The 13,158-nt window shown below is 34.2% G+C and overlaps 1 pseudogene; it reads right to left on the bottom strand.

Moving 5' to 3' along the window:
- Positions 1–8,874: 8,874 nt before the first annotated feature.
- On the bottom strand, positions 8,875–11,435 carry LOC150030573 (uncharacterized; annotated as a pseudogene).
- Positions 11,436–13,158: the final 1,723 nt, after the last annotated feature.

Raw genomic sequence — 13,158 nt, 5'->3', positions numbered from 1 at the left:
TAGATGATTTATTTCATAAAAAAAACTTTTCCCACTGGGGTATTTTCAAATGATTTTTATCCTTGCATATTTTAGACATATATTTTACCAGGTACCACAACCCGGTTCAGAGTTCAGAGAATAGCATGGAAACTCTAGTGGTGGTCTGGTAGAGTTCGGGTCGAGATTCAGTGAGAAAAAGCATTTTTCGAGAGCTACAAAGGTTGTACACTATCTCTTTTTAGTTTACTATTTTTTCTATATTTGCATGCTAATTTCCTTTTAATTAGAGGTAATTATAGTGTAATTAGATCCTTATTCCGCTGTATATGTCTCGTGTTCCATCAAGCCAATTAATCTCAGATCGTTGGAGCCCATGATCTGTAGGTCCACTAGGTCCCCCTACTAGCTCACTAACGGATTAACCTTAGAGTAGCGTGATAAGTTGATTTGAAACGTTCAAATTAAAACTAAGGAAATTAGTAATTATACGTGATATAATTACACGTTTTATTTTGGAATTAAATGAAATTGGAAAATCGATTAATATTTAAATACGATTTAAATATTAAATTCATGAATAAAGATTTACGGTAATGGAATTGATGATGAATTAATTTAATATTTGATATTAAATTAAAATTAATAAAATTATTTAATTAATTTATTAATTTTATTAGAAAATTAATTATTAAATTAATTTTGTAAAATTATTTTTTAATTAAAATGAATTTTTTATTTTGGAAATAAAAATAAAAAGAAAATTGGAAATGAAAAAGTGGGGTTTTCCCACTTTAGGTGCTAGCACCTTAGTCACTAAACCACCAAGTTTTCAATTCAAATTCACAAGCATGAGCTGTGATTCATGCAAGGCTGTTAGTTACATGAAAGTTATGCAATATAAAGCTAGAATTTTAAATGAAATGGGCAGAGCAATTGTTGCTGAATACTGGGAATTTGTGTTTGAAGAAGTGTTCTTCACACTGTATAAAACCAATAACCTCCTCTCTAATTCTCTTCAATTCAAGCATATTTTGAGTCCCACAACTCAATCTAAGGCTCCAAGAGAATAGTAGGGAATACCTTGTGGTGGTTCACATCCAAAGAAGAAGGAGATTGCAGTTAGAGATCGTGAATCAAAGGTACTTTAAAGGTTAGTGTTGAAACTCTGTTTTTAGTTTATGAGCATGCTTAGTATGAAGTCAAAATTAATGAATTAGAATGTTTAACGATCCTTTTTTGCTTCTGCTGCTTGCTTTCTGAATCCAACATTTTCTTCAGATGTAACAAAGTTAGTTGAGTGGTGTGGACATCTATTTAAGGTGTAGACAGTATAGGACCCAGCTTCAGCTCAAAACCTTTCAAGTATTTGTCCATTTGACATTTGGCTTCCAACTCTGTCCATTACTTTTCTACTTAGTCTTTCAGTAACACCATTTTGTTGTGGGGGTATATCTAACTGTCCTATATATGTCTTAGAGTACCATGATGTTTACAAAAGTTATTAAACTCCTCATTGCAAAACTCCAACCCATTGTCTATTCTAAGACAGATAATTTGTTTTTCAATCTTGGTTTTCCATTCTTTAAATTCATCTAGAGTTTTATCTTTGGTTTTTAAAAAGTAGACTCAACATTTTCTAGAAAAATCATCAATAAAGGATAGAAAGTACATTGAGTCATTTAGTGATTGTGCTTGTGTAGGTCCCTAAAGATCATAGTAGATGTAGTCTAGGATGGTCTTTGTTGTATGTTCAACTTTAGAGAATGCTTGTCTAGTAGCTTTCCCAATTATGCAATGCTCACAGAACTTTGTTGTTCACATAAGCCTTTAGGTAGCAACCCTTGATTTGGTAGGATCTTTAGGCCTTTGGTACGTATGATAGCCTTCTGTGCCAAAGATCTCCTTTTGTGAGTGTTGAATTTGAAACTATTAGAGTTGATTGAAATCTCTGAACATCTTTGATTAGGTAAAGACCATTATACTCACACCCAATAGAGTCCAACAAGTACTATTTTACCATCTTTCCTAACTTCAAACTTGCCTCCAAATCCATGATACTCACACCCAATAGAGTCCAACATCCCTAGAGATATCAAATTTCTTTTAAATATGGACACATGTCTTACATTCTTAAGAAAAGTGACTGTTCCATCTTTGAATTTTTGTGAGTCATAACCTATTCCCACTATTTCACAGGTACTATCATTACCCACATAGACACAACCTCCATTCCAGCTTTTGTAGGTAGTGAACTAGCCCTTTGAGGGTGTTATGTGGAATGTACATCCGGAATCCAACACCTAATTTTGAATTTCATCAAATTGTTTATTGTTAGGATTGTGTTGTGAGGTGGTCAGGGCATTTACAAAGATATAACCCTCATGTTCTGCTACTGATGCTTCAGCCTTAGGTTCTTTAGACTCTTCAACTTGTTTCTCCTTTTGCTTTTTCTTAAAGAAGAAACAATCCTTCCTTATGTGGCCAATCTTGTTCATAAATTACACTTGAGTTTACTTTTATCTTTTTTATTCTTGCCATCTTTCCAATTACTTTTGGATTTCTCCTTTGAAAACAGTCATTCACCACTATTTGAATCTTTCTTTTGAGCTAGAATTTTTAACCATCTAGTTTTGATTGTTGAAATCACAACATCTATGGTGATCTTTTCCCTTCCATATTTGAGAGCCACTTTAACCACTCTATATTCTTCTAGAAGCGATTTTAATAAGATGAATGATCCATCTTCATCGCCTATATTGTCACCAAAGCTCTTAAATTCAATAGACAACTTCTTGAATTCACTTAGATTATCACTTATGATTTGTTTGTGTTGAGGTTGATGTCCTAAATCTTGTAGGGTCCTATAGTTTATAAACACTTGTATGAACAAACATTTTGTGATTTATAATATATAATATTTTATTCACTTCATTCTATGAAATATGAGATATTTTAGTTGCATTAACTACAAACCAATAAACTAAGATCTCTGATTATCGTTGTAACTTAAGCATGTATGTGGAAACATACAAATGGATTGTGCTTTAAGTGATAACCTAAATGGTCTGTAGTATATGGATAAGGAGGGATATGTTATCCTTGTGACACTATGAGTGTGGCCCGCTTTGTAGGTGTTACAAATGTTGTAAACTGCTACCAATGATTTGATCCTAATCATTCATGTATTAGACATGCGAGCGAGGATATTCTATATAAAGGCGTTTGTATAAGACCAGATCATGAAATATTTAATCTTGTTATATAATGTCGTTCATAATTGAGACTTTCATTTCACTAGGATGACCATATAAGGACAGTCCTTTAATTTGCATGGGTAAGAATGGCCAAATCGCCGACTCAACAAGCCTACCATTTTAAGGATTCATCTGATTGGGGAGCTCAACTACACAAAATGGAATTCACTCATTCCCCGAAGCAGGGGTAAGTAGATAAATTGCTTCCTTAAGGGCTGATTCCGGGGCTTGAACAATATGGCGCCACACCTTCTCTTAGCCCGAGAAGGGTTTAATCATAGTGGTACTATGATATATTGTTCATTAGAGGAATCAGTAGTACTTAAGGAGTTAGATGTAACTATAGGGGCAAAACAATAAATTGGCTCAGCTATACTTACGAGCAATTTGTGAAGGATCATCGTACTGTTGATTAGTTATATCCAATGGACACGAAATATATCTGTAGTGCTAAGAGTGCAGCTATCGGTCTTTAGTGGAGTGTCTGACAGTTAACAAATGGTGGATATCGTGATTAAAGAGTTTAGTCACTTATTCACATACCGTTGGAGCTTCAAGCTACCAGTCTATAAGGTCCCTTGGCAGCTCAATGGATTCAAGTTGATAATCAGTTTTTGGGTTAGTTTGAAATGTTCAAATTAACAAGAGGGAATTGGATTATATATGATATAATTAAAGTAATTCAATTATATATGATATAATTGAAATGATGTATTTGATACACTATTATTTGATTGGAGAAATTAATATAAATATAATTTACATTAAATGCCATAAAAAGAGAAAAAGAACTATGGTTTATATGTTGCATATGATGCAGTATTAATACTATAGGTTATAAATATAATACGATAAGTTAGTTATTATATTTATTTATAATTTATTAATTATATGATAATTAATATTTCTTTTTTCTAAATAACTACCTTAGTGGGTGATTTTAGACGGTTTTATGGCTAACAGTGAGATAAAAAGAAATTGGGTTTCAAAATCTCAGAAGGCAATAAGTTATCAGATAACTTTTGAGAGACTAAATAATCCATCGAGTTTACTATACGATAGTACCCGTTTACTACACGATCTAGCATCGAGTCTATATAATAGACTTCCATTTGCTACACGATCTTTCTGTTCAATACTCGATCGTCTACTCCAATCCATCCTTCCATCTAAAATCATACAGAGCCCACAACTCCTGGATTCTCACACTGAGAATACCAAGGCAATCTTGTGGTGTTTCTAGTTCTATTCAAGGATCGAGGATCGATTTTTACTCGTTGGTGATTGAGGAAGTTCCAGTTGATCGTTGCATTCAAGTTCTTGTTTGCTTCGTTGCTGAACAATCGAGGGAAATACGTGAAGAAAGAGTTCTTCAAAGGTATCGTCACTCGATCTTTTGTATTTATTTTAAGAAGCATGCTGTAATTTATCTTTAATGAATAATCGTGTCTATTTGACTGTAAATGTTTGAGTTCTTTCACAATAGAGTCTAGAACGATCCGTTTCCACTCACTGGTCCTCTATATTTAGAGTTCCTTCAGTTTGAATCCATTTTGTAGGGAAAAAAGTTTCTCTAAGGTATGCCCAATTAGGTAAATCTATTGAGAGACACAATTCATCTAGCTTCACCCATATTTCATATGTTGTTTCTTATTTCATATGTTGTTTCTTTCTCTATTACTTCTTTAAGCACATTATCACTTTAGTTCAAGACAATTGTACCTTAGGCTGCACTTTCCGCTTCTTCCATTTCTTCTTTGGTCACTAATTTGGGAAGTTTGGTTGGGTCTGTGATGGCTTTTAAAGGCTTCTGCTGTCCAAGAATGGCCTTTACCTTTGCTTTCCACAGAGCAAAGTCTCCCTTCCCAACCAACTTCTCAACATCATAGCGTGCCAGAACCATTCTTTAATCAAGAAAGTGTTTCTTGGAGAAATTTTTGTACCTTTCTTGATCTTTACATGCTCTATACCAATTTGTTGCGATTACACGTGTAGGAGAAGAGAACACTTCACTTGGATGCGTGGAGCTCTCTGCATCTTCTTTACATGCAACAAAACATACGATTTTGAAAAAGAAATTATTCAGACCTCATTTCACTCTTCTTCTTCTGCATCTTCTCTCTTAGTTTGCCTGACTCTTCTTCTTTTATTTCTTTATTTCTATTCCTTTTACTTTGTCTATTTCTTTGATTAACAACCTTCTAATGATTCTTTGATGTTGAATCGAGCTATATAAAGAAATTACGATGGAGATTATCAAGGAAAAAAGGGTGAGGGAAGAAGAGAGAATTGACACAGTGAGTTTAGAGTGGTTCAGCTATTAGAATGCCTACACCCACTATATTGAAAGAAGAATTTTATTGAAGTATTACAGAGGAAACTCTACATATTGAAACTTCAACTAAGTGTCCTACCTTTTGTTGGGATTGGTGTCCTAATTCTCCCAGAGTCTCGTTGTTTTCTAAAGATACACATTGTTTAATGAATAAAAAATTATGGCATTTACTCATATCCAATAAACAAAGCTCCTTGGTTATCTAATGTGAATTTAAGCATGTATATGTAATATACAAGTGGATCATGCCTTAAATGATTTCCTAAATAGGTCTGTAGTATAAAAATTAAGGTGGGATACCTGATCCTGGTGACACTACAATACAACCTACTTTGTAGAGGTTTGCAAGTGTTGTAAACTACTACAAATGGTAGATCCTGACCATTCATGTGGAGACGCGCGAGTAGGGGTGTCCTATACAAAGAGTTTGTATAAGACCTAGACCACTAGATGACTAGACTCTGTATATAATGCCGTTGATACTAGAGACTTGCATCTCACCTAAACGACTATAGGTGACACGACCTCAATCCTGAGTGCTTTGGGAACTCTTATCTTTGAGGGCGGTCCCTTGATTAGTATGGGTAAGAGTGGCCAAATTGCCAACTCAACATGCCTAACTTTTTGGGGACTTGTCTGATCTGGGAGCTAGGAACTCGATCCACAAGATGGAATTCACTTCTTTCCTGAAGCATGGATAAGTAGAGAGATTGCTTCCTTAAGGGCTGATTCTGGGGCTTGAACATAGTGGTCACAGCTTCTCTTTGGAAGAGAAGACTCAGTCATAGTAGAACCATGACTTATGTTCATTAGAGAGATCAGTGGTACTTAAGGAGACAAATGTAACTAAAGGGGCATAATGGTTATTGACCCAGTTGTACTTACGAGTGATCTGTGAAGGGTTGTCGCGCTACTAATTGGTTAAGATGGACACATAATATATCTATGGTAAGGAGAGTTCAGCTGTCGGTCTTTAGTTGAGTGTTTGGCAGTTAACGGATGGTCGATCCTGTGACTAAAGAGTTTAGTCAGTCATTCACGTATCGTTGGAGTTTCGAGCTATAGGTTCATAAGGTCCCCTTGGTAGCTCAATGGATTTAGTTGAGGATCAGTTCTTGGTGTTGATTTGAAATGTTCAAATTGACAAGAGGTATTTTGATTATATATGATATAATCGATTTGATGTATGAGATATATCTAGTGGAGGATTGATGTAAATGAGATTTACATTAAGTACTATGGAATAGAAAAAGAACTATGGTTTATATGTTTCATAAGATGAAATATTAAAACTATAGGTTATAAATATAGTATGATAAGTTGGTTATCATTTATATTTATAATAATATTAATTATTAGATAACTAATTCTTTTTCTTTAATAACCAATTGAGTGGGTGGTTATTGGATTTTCATAATAACCTTGAGATAAAGAAAAATGGTTTTCCTAATTTTAGTAACGGTTGAAAGGTTTTCATAATAGGCTTTTTGAGATTTCTCTCTCGGCAGCAAAAAAAAAAAAAAAAAAAAAGGATTTCACGGAGTTGTCAAGTAAATACAGATCTACTAAACGATAGCTTGGGCGAGCTAAACGATCGTATAGTATTTACCAAATGATCGCGTAGCTTTTGCTAGACGATCGCTTGCCCAAAGTAAACAATCGTGTAGTGCCTGTAGGGGACAGACCGAGCTAAATGATGAGTTAAACGATCGTATAGATTTTGCTAGACGATCGCATAGCTTTAGCTAAACGATTGGGCATCGACCTATACGATAGGTCTCCGACATCTCCCACTTGCCCAATCGTGTACACGATCGGTGTTCCCTCATTCGTCTGCCTCATTCTAAGTTCGAACACAACCCACCCACTGGATTCTCATACCGAGAATACCAAGGTAGCCTTGTTGGTGGTGTCATACTCAACTTGACACTGTCAAGGTGCTGTTGCTGAGGAGTTCGTAGCCGAGGCGATCGTTGAGGATGAGCGCAAGTGTTCGTGCTTTGTTGCGGTCGTGTAGATCGAGCGTTCGAGGTTGCTATTGTTCGAGCGATCGTGCGCAAAGGAGCATGGAGACACATCTTCAAATGTTCGTAGAGGTTTTCCTTTGTGCATTTGTAGTTATTCATGCTGTAATTTTTGTATTAATTGTATAACCGCTTGTTTTTGTATGACTGTAATTTGTATTATTCATTCATAATTGTAATTTGGAATGATCTTAATTTTCTCTTCTCATGAAAATCTCGAATTCGATTTCCTTCACCTTTTGCATTCTAAATTCTCCTATTATAGATTTTACTCATTCACAGATTTGTTACATAAAACTATCTAAATTAATTTTCAAATTTCATATTCAAATAACTTTTTTGTTATTTTCTACACTTAATCCTCTTCAACAAAGTACCTCGCCTATCCAATAGAGTTCAACCATAGATCACACCATGACTATTTTTGAGACTCCACTACATCTATGTTCGACATTTACAGATTCTACCGACATAGTTAAGTCAAGGGCATGACTCTATACCACTTATTGGGAAAAAACCTCTCACTTCTACTGGAAATTAAAAGAAAACAATAAAACTGGAAAGACAGGAATTTACATGGAAAACTCCCAACTGGAGAAAAACTACGACCCACTAAAAAGAAACTACTATGTAAAAAATTGTTACAATCACACAAAACAATTCTATCTCTCGATCCAAATTACAAGAGCACCTTCTCAAAACTTTTATACTAATCATATCTTTTTCCCATTCTCAAACTAGAGAATACATAAAGAGAATTTAACTAAAGGTAGGACGCTAAAGCTTAAAGTGTTTCTAACTTGAACGAGTTGGAATTAGATGCATAAGCTCCTTATATAGACTTGGAGTCTATCCTCATTGTTCAGTTTAACCAATGTGGTACAAACTGCACTTTTAATACTTTGTCAAAATTCAACAAAAAGTGAGTCTTACACAAAGCAAAAAAATAAAAAAATGAAGAAGAAGAAGGAGAACGAGAAGAAGAAAGAGAAGAGGGAAGAAGAAGAGGGATGGAGAAGGAGAAGGAGAGAAGAACGAAGGAGATCTCATCCTTTTCGTATTATTGAAGGATCGTCACAATCTTGATTCTATAGAGGAAGGAAGAAGATGAAAAGAGAGGGAGGAGGAGGAGGATTTATAAATAACAACTCGATCGTAACCAACAAAATTGGACCCTCAATGGGCAAAATAGCTAGTAGGTTATTATTTACTTCGAAGAAGAGGAAGAAGAAGTGGATTATCCTTACAATACATTATTTACATAGGAGGAGGATTTATAAATAACAAATAGTACAACTCGATCGTAACCAACAATATTTGGCCCTCAATGGGCTAAATAGCTAGTGGGTTATCCTTACGATACATTCTTTACTTCAAATGTGATAGATTCATTATTGCATGATCATAGACATCTTAGAAAAACAACAAAGCTAGATAGATGTGCATTCGTGTAATTGTACTAAAATAGACTTTTCTTGTGTTTTCTCAAAGAACATTGAGGCCAATAAGTTGACCGCAATATATCTACAATGAGCTAAGTGAAACATACAAAAACAGGCAATTGGAAAGATGGTCACTGCTGCAACGATCAATGTAATCTTCACCTTTATTTTATGATACGCAATAAAGAAGGTTGCACTGAAAGCCACTACCATGCATATTATAGAAACAAATAGTGTCACTAACCCAAACAATAACTTGCTTGGCAACCATATCAAAAAATCTTCTTCTGCATAGCGTGACGTCAAAATTGATAAAAATGTGAGTATAGATGTTGTAGATGTCACCAGAGCTGCAACATCTGATATAACGAACACTGTAAAGGCCTGATTTTGTTGGAAAATAGGAATGTGATCCTTATCGTCATTGCCTCCTGGAACCATGAATGCCGCTGCAAAAACCACCGTTGCGATTAAAGCTGCCACCAGCATGTGCAAACTGTTTTTCATCCACTCCTCCCCATCTTTCCGTAGGTGTTTGTGCTCTTTTGTGAAGAGTTCACGAGGTGTTTGACCAGCATGATCATGGTCTTCTGTTATTTTCATACTATAATAGGATGGGATAATGATTTTCTCCATTTCCTTGAAGTTAAGTACAACATTTCGAAAGAATGTATGTAGCGGAGAATGTTAAATCAGATTGTTAAAAAAAAAAAAAAAAAAATCTATGCATCAAGAATGACATACCTTAAACCACAAAAGCTCTCGTTGCATTTGTAGAGCTGTCCCTGACACTCTGCTAAGGTGATATGGAGATGTCAACATTCCAGCTAGGCGTAGAATGTTAAACTTATCCTTATCATTGTATCCATGGGCAAGGAAATCCTTCAGCCCTCCTATCTCATATATAAGACTAAACACATTTTCTTGTCGATTTTCAACTGCTACGTGAAATATGCTTTTCTTATCCTCATCAACTATCCATATCAAATCGGGATAGGAGCGAATGAGTATTATCAAGAATTCAACATTTCCAACTCTTGCTGCATCGTGCAATAAACTTGAGAGATTTATTCTGAACTCGTCTAGCTTCAGTGTTGAAAGATCCTCGACAACCGAATCCCATAGACGTTCAACAACTTGATGGGCTAATGTCTGCATTACAGCTGTTTTGTAAATCCCGTTGAAGCCTAGAAAAATTAAAGCACATAAAGATATAATGATCATAAAATATATACAGTATATCGTATTATATATATGATCCAAATGGGAAAGCAATAGTGTTGATGATGTGTATAATTACAAGAGTTTATATGCTTTTCCAGAAGCTAAGCTCGTTGCTGCTACCGATGGCATATGGCTTTCTGGCTAGTATATGCAAAGGCGTGTCATCATTTTTGTTCACCATCTCCTTTGCTAATTTAGGTTTCTTTTCCAGAATATGCAATGCTATATCTACAATAAAGAAATATATATTAATTAAGAACATTGAATTTATAGAGTATTAAAGAAATTAACTTAAGTTGATGCTATATATATGTTATTAAACAAGGATTTGGAAGAGGCAAAACCATTATAATCACTGTCGATTGTAGCTAAGAGAAGTTCAAATTGTTGTTCAGGAGATAAAGCATCAAAATCAGTGTTAGAGAAAAGATAGGAAGCCATGTGTCTTTGCGTTTGTAAACTACAGCGGCCAAAACTGGGATGCACTTAAGATCACCACCATCATCAATATTTGGAAGATTGGGATTCTTGTCAACCATTGCTTTACCGATCCTTACAACTCCTGATACAGCAGGCATAAGAAAGGGCAGTGCGTCCATCTATATTTGTTATAGCTAAGTCAAAGTCATTTGAAGAGTAAAGCTTAACCAACTCTTCTACAAAAGAAATATGCTTTGCAGCAGCAGCAATATGGAGGGCCGTATTCCCTTTTGAAGTTATCTTCTTCGTGGACCATGATGGATCTTCGTCAAATATTTTATTGGCAGTCTTCCAATCTCCCTTTAAAGCAGCTTGATATAACTCAACAGATTTTTTAATGTATCTTTTATTCCCCATTGTTGCACCTACAAACAAACAATCCATAATACCAAGAAAAAGGGAAAAAAAAAAAAGAAAATTAATGAGGAATATGTAGATGGATGAACATACAGTTGGCAGGAATTGAATGCTCATTTTCTTCTTCTCCATACTTTATACGGACGGCAACGAAAGATCCCAATTCATGGTTAAGAAGAGGCCTTTTAGCTGTTGAAGGAGTGGTTGGTTCTTGTCCTTCATTTGGTTCAGAATTATCAGTGGCTTTTGAACGACAAGAAGAAGAAGAAATATGCTGGTCTTCATTAAGGGAAGTCTGCACTGAGCTTTCCATATGGGCCTCCTGCACACTTCGCATCTTTCAGATCTGTCAATTATGTATATGAGCTGCATATATAGGATACTTATTTATTTCACACAAAATATTGCATATAGCTGTTTGGATATTGTTAAGATTTGATTCAACAACATGTCGTCTGGACTCTTAATCAATTGATCAATTGTGTTCAGATTTGTAGTTTATTTTATTATGTTTATTTCAACTATTACATGTATCGAACCTTAGTCTTTTAAAATATTAATGTCATGTTACATGTTTTCTAAGTCGATATAAATTAACTACTTGTTTTCTAAGTCAATATAAATTAATTAATGGGTAAAAATACATTTTTTTGGTCCGGTATAAGTGTATTTGGTCATTCGGTTTTTAGAAATCTATACTATCTAGAAGAAAAACATTTGATTTCCTCTTTTACCATTTTTAGTTGATGGTCATAGGGATATAAAAAAAAAATTTCACATTTAAAATTATTAGATAAAAATTAGAATAATACCTGTTTGGTCCCTAAGTTTTGGTCCTTATTCCAGATAAAATATGATTTTTTAAAAACAAAATTTGAATAATAGATTAGAGGATAAAATGTCATTTGTTTTTAAACTTTTAAAAGAAAAAGATTTTCATGAATAAGACATTAGAGGATAAAATATGATTTTTTTTTTCCTTTTCTTAAAGAGTATTAGAGATTATTAAAGATAGAATGTTTTTTTTTTTAAATAATAATTTTTCGTGAATTAGAGATTAGAGAATAAAGTATATCCCAATGATCATCAACTAAAAGGGACAAAATGGAAAATCAAATATTTCTCCTTTGTAGCACATTTTAGATAATACATATTAGACACTAGAGGATAAAATTGATTTTTTTTTCTCTAAATCTTCTTATTTAACCTAAATTAGAAATTAGAGATAAAATGTGATAAATTTTTTCCTTCATTTAACGTGAATTAGAGATTAGAGATCGAGTGTATTTAATTTTTTTTCTTCTTTCAATGTGAAGGCCAAAGAATATGATAAATTTTTTCATTTAATAATTGAAATGTGAAATTATCTTACATATCCTATGATCATCAACTAAAATGAGCAAGAACAGAAATCAAAAGTATCTCCTTATAGCCCATTTTAGATAGTATATATAGATATATAGAATGAAGAAAGGAGTGGATTCAAGGTGTACAAACAATGCATCACTCGGTAAAAAGGAAAACAAAAAATGGCAAAAACTACCAATCACAAAAAATGAAGTACATACAACTCAAGGAGAAAGGTTCCAAGAAGAACTCTCTCAGTCTTCCTAAAACTTCATACTGAACAGCTAGACTAACCACGCTTGAAGAGAACACTGTTGGGATTGGTGTCCTAATTTTCCCAGAGTCTCGTTGTTTTGTAAAGATACACATTGTTTTAATGAATAAAATAAGTGTTATTTAATTCTGGCATTTACCCATATCCAATAAACAAACCTCCTTGATTATCTTATGTGAACTTAAGCATGTATATGTGATATACAAGTGGATCATGTCTTAAGTGATAACCTAAATAGGTATGTAGTATAAGATTAAGGTGGGATACCTGATCCTGGTGACACTATGGATACGACCCGCTTTGTAGAGGTTTACAAGTGTTGTAAACTACTACAGATGGTAGATCCTAACCATTCATGTGGAGACGTGCGAGCGGGGGTGTCCTATACAAAGAGTTTGTATAAGACTTGGACCATGAGATAACTAGACTCTGTATATAA

The sequence above is a fragment of the Benincasa hispida genome, unplaced genomic scaffold, assembly GCF_027475165.1.
Source record: "Benincasa hispida cultivar pf3 unplaced genomic scaffold, pf3_genome.v1.1 HicScf1848, whole genome shotgun sequence".
NCBI lineage: Eukaryota > Viridiplantae > Streptophyta > Magnoliopsida > Cucurbitales > Cucurbitaceae > Benincasa > Benincasa hispida.
This window is presented reverse-complemented; position numbering and strand designations above follow the sequence as displayed.